We start from the raw sequence: 4,505 nt of genomic DNA on the forward strand, positions 1-4,505 counted from the left end.
ACACTTTGGGGCATTTTTAAACACTTTGCTCTTTTCCCCCCTCTCCCAACCAGGGGGCCTGGGGAGCCTCCTCCTGCGGGGATGGGGAACCAGGGGCCTGGGGAACATTTTCAACACTTTGGGGCATTTTTAAACACTTTGCTCTTTTCCCCCCTCTCCCAACCAGGGGGCCTGGGGAGCCTCCTCCTGCGGGGATGGGGAACCAGGGGCCTGGGGAACATTTTCAACACTTTGGGGCATTTTTAAACACTTTGCTCTTTTCCCCCCTCTCCCAACCAGGGGGCCTGGGGAGCCTCCTCCTGCGGGGATGGGGAACCAGGGGCCTGGGGAACATTTTCAACACTTTGGGGCATTTTTAAACACTTTGGTCTTTTTCCCCCTCTCCCAACCAGGGGGCCTGGGGAGCCTCCTCCTGCGGGGATGGGGAACCAGGGGCCTGGGGAACATTTTCAACACTTTGGGGCATTTTTAAACACTTTGCTCTTTTTCCCCCTCTCCCAACCAGGGGGCCTGGGGAGCCTCCTCCTGCGGGGATGGGGAACCAGGAGGCCGGGGAACATTTTCAACACTTTGGGGCATTTTTAAACACTTTGGTCTTTTTCCCCCTCTCCCAACCAGGGGGCCTGGGGAGCCTCCTCCTGCGGGGATGGGGAACCAGGGGCCTGGGGAACATTTTCAACACTTTGGGGCATTTTTAAACACTTTGGTCTTTTTCCCCCTCTCCCAACCAGGGGGCCTGGGGAGCCTCCTCCTGCGGGGATGGGGAACCAGGGGCCTGGGGAACATTTTCAACACTTTGGGGCATTTTTAAACACTTTGCTCTTTTTCCCCCTCTCCCAACCAGGGGGCCTGGGGAGCCTCCTCCTGCGGGGATGGGGAACCAGGGGCCTGGGGAACATTTTCAACACTTTGGGGCATTTTTAAACACTTTGGTCTTTTTCCCCCTCTCCCAACCAGGGGGCCTGGGGAGCCTCCTCCTGCGGGGATGGGGAACCAGGGGCCTGGGGAACATTTTCAACACTTTGGGGCATTTTTAAACACTTTGGTCTTTTTCCCCCTCTCCCAACCAGGGGGCCTGGGGAGCCTCCTCCTGCGGGCATGGAGAACCAGGGGCCTGGGGAGCCTCCTCCTGCGGGGATGGAGAACCAGGGGGCCTGGGGAGCCTCCTCCTGCGGGGATGGAGAACCAGGGGGCCTGGGGAACATTTTCAACACTTTGGGGCATTTCCCCCTCTCCCAACCAGGGGGCCTGGGGAGCCTCCTCCTGCGGGGATGGGGAACCAGGGGCCTGGGGAACATTTTCAACACTTTGGGGCATTTTTAAACACTTTGGTCTTTTTCCCCCTCTCCCAACCAGGGGGCCTGGGGAGCCTCCTCCTGCGGGCATGGAGAACCAGGGGCCTGGGGAGCCTCCTCCTGCGGGGATGGAGAACCAGGGGGCCTGGGGAGCCTCCTCCTGCGGGGATGGAGAACCAGGGGGCCTGGGGAACATTTTCAACACTTTGGGGCATTTTTAAACACTTTGGTCTTTTTCCCCCTCTCCCAACCAGGGGGCCTGGGGAGCCTCCTCCTGCGGGGATGGGGAACCAGGGGCCTGGGGAACATTTTCAACACTTTGGGGCATTTTTAAACACTTTGGTCTTTTTCCCCCTCTCCCAACCAGGGGGCCTGGGGAGCCTCCTCCTGCGGGGATGGGGAACCAGGGGCCTGGGGAACATTTTCAACACTTTGGGGCATTTTTAAACACTTTGGTCTTTTTCCCCCTCTCCCAACCAGGGGGCCTGGGGAGCCTCCTCCTGCGGGCATGGAGAACCAGGGGCCTGGGGAGCCTCCTCCTGCGGGGATGGAGAACCAGGGGGCCTGGGGAGCCTCCTCCTGCGGGGATGGAGAACCAGGGGGCCTGGGGAACATTTTCAACACTTTGGGGCATTTTTAAACACTTTGGTCTTTTTCCCCCTCTCCCAACCAGGGGGCCTGGGGAGCCTCCTCCTGCGGGGATGGGGAACCAGGGGCCTGGGGAACATTTTCAACACTTTGGGGCATTTTTAAACACTTTGGTCTTTTTCCCCCTCTCCCAACCAGGAGCCTGGGGAGCCTCCTCCTGCGGGCATGGAGAACCAGGGGGCCTGGGGAGCCTCCTCCTGCGGGGATGGGGAACCAGGGGGCCTGGGGAGCCTCCTCCTGCGGTCATGGAGAACCAGGGGGCCTGGGGAGCCTCCTCCTGCGGGCATGGAGAACCAGGGGCCTGGGGAGCCTCCTCCTGCGGGGATGGAGAACCAGGGGGCCTGGGGAGCCTCCTCCTGCGGGCATGGAGAACCAGGGGGCCTGGGGAGCCTCCTCCTGCGGGCATGGAGAACCAGGGGGCCTGGGGAGCCTCCTCCTGCGGGGATGGGGAACCAGGGGCCTGGGGAGCCTCCTCCTGCGGGGATGGAGAACCAAGGGGCCTGGGGAGCCTCCTCTTGCGGGCATGGAGAACATGGGGGCCTGGGGAGCCTCCTCCTGCGGGCATGGAGAACCAGGGGCCTGGGGAGCCTCCTCCTGCGGGGATGGAGAACCAGGGGGCCTGGGGAGCCTCCTCCTGCGGGGATGGAGAACCAGGGGGCCTGGGGAGCCTCCTCCTGCGGGGATGGAGAACCAGGGGGCCTGGGGAGCCTCCTACTGCGGGGATGGAGAACCAGGGGCCTGGGGAGCCTCCTCCTGCGGGGATGGAGAACCAGGGGGCCTGGGGAGCCTCCTCCTGCGGGCATGGAGAACCAGGGGGCCTGGGGAGCCTCCTCCTGCGGGGATGGGGAACCAGGGGGCCTGGGGAGCCTCCTCCTGCGGGGATGGAGAACCAGGGGGCCTGGGGAGCCTCCTCCTGCGGGCATGGAGAACCAGGGGGCCTGGGGAGCCTCCTCCTGCGGGGATGGAGAACCAGGGCGCCTGGGGAGCCTCCTCCTGCGGGGATGGAGAACCAGGGGCCTGGGGAGCCTCCTCCTGCGGGGATGGAGAACCAAGGGGCCTGGGGAGCCTCCTCCTGCGGGCATGGAGAACATGGGGGCCTGGGGAGCCTCCTCCTGCGGGGATGGAGAACCAGGGGGCCTGGGGAGCCTCCTCCTGCGGGCATGGAGAACCAGGGGGCCTGGGGAGCCTCCTCCTGCGGGCATGGAGAACCAGGGGGCCTGGGGAGCCTCCTCCTGCGGGGATGGAGAACCAGGGGGCCTGGGGAGCCTCCTCCTGCGGTCATGGGGAACCAGGGGCCTGGGGAGCCTCCTCCTGCGGGCATGGAGAACCAGGGGGCCTGGGGAGCCTCCTCCTGCGGGGATGGGGAACCAGGGGGCCTGGGGAGCCTCCTCCTGCACCAGGGGGCCTGGGGAGCCTCCTCCTGCGGGGATGGGGAACCAGGGGGCCTGGGGAGCCTCCTCCTGCGGTGATGGGGAACCATGGGGCCTGGGGAGCCTCCTCCTGCGGGGATGGGGAACCAGGGGGCCTGGGGAGCCTCCTCCTGCGGGGATGGGGAACCAGGGGCCTGGGGAGCCTCCTCCTGCACCAGGGGGCCTGGGGAGCCTCCTCCTGCGGGGATGGGGAACCAGGGGGCCTGGGGAGCCTCCTCCTGCGGGGATGGGGAACCAGGGGCCTGGGGAACATTTTCAACACTTTGGGGCATTTCACAAGCGCTTCCCTCGCTTACGGCCACACCACCCTGAATGAGCCCGATCTCGTCTGATCTCGGAAGCCAAGCAGGGTCGGGCCCAGTTAGTACTTGGATGGGAGACCGCCTGGGAATACTGGGTGCTGTAAGCATTTTTTTTTGCCATTATTTGTGGGTAGAAAAGTGAGAAAAGTGACCTAAAATAGAACCGGGACTAGGCGGCAGATCCCCCCACCAGGCGGCGGCATTTGGGGCATTATTTGTGGGTAAGAAAGTGAGAAAAGTGACCTAAAATAGAACCGGGACTAGGCGGCAGTTCCCCCCACCAGGCGGCGGCATTTGGGGCATTATTTGTGGGTCAGAAAGTGAGAAAAGTGACCTAAAATAGAACCGGGACTAGGCGGCAGTTCCCCCCACCAGGCGGCGGCATTTGGGGCATTATTTGTGGGTCAGAAAGTGAGAAAAGTGACCTAAAATAGAACCGGGACTAGGCGGCAGTTCCCCCCACCAGGCGGCGGCATTTGGGGCATTATTTGTGGGTCAGAAAGTGAGAAAAGTGACCTAAAATAGAACCGGGACTAGGCGGCAGTTCCCCCCACCAGGCGGCGGCATTTGGGGCATTATTTGTGGGTCAGAAAGTGAGAAAAGTGACCTAAAATAGAACCGGGACTAGGCGGCAGTTCCCCCCACCAGGCGGCGGCATTTGGGGCATTATTTGTGGGTCAGAAAGTGAGAAAAGTGACCTAAAATAGAACCGGGACTAGGCGGCAGTTCCCCCCACCAGGCGGCGGCATTTGGGGCATTATTTGTGGGTAAGAAAGTGAGAAAAGTGACCTAAAATAGAACCGGGACTAGGCGGCAGTTCCCCCCCACCA

At 62.6% G+C, this 4,505-nt stretch overlaps 1 non-coding gene across 1 annotated transcript; it reads left to right on the top strand.

Annotated features, from left to right (window-relative positions):
* The first annotated feature begins 3,663 nt into the window (after positions 1-3,663).
* On the top strand, positions 3,664-3,782 carry LOC148058488 (5S ribosomal RNA). Its single transcript, XR_015709796.1, has one exon. It is a non-coding gene; the product is annotated as a 5S ribosomal RNA (ribosomal RNA).
* Positions 3,783-4,505: the final 723 nt, after the last annotated feature.

Source organism: Callionymus lyra, unplaced genomic scaffold (assembly GCF_982586985.1).
Source record: "Callionymus lyra unplaced genomic scaffold, fCalLyr1.hap1.1 HAP1_SCAFFOLD_77, whole genome shotgun sequence".
NCBI lineage: Eukaryota > Metazoa > Chordata > Actinopteri > Syngnathiformes > Callionymidae > Callionymus > Callionymus lyra.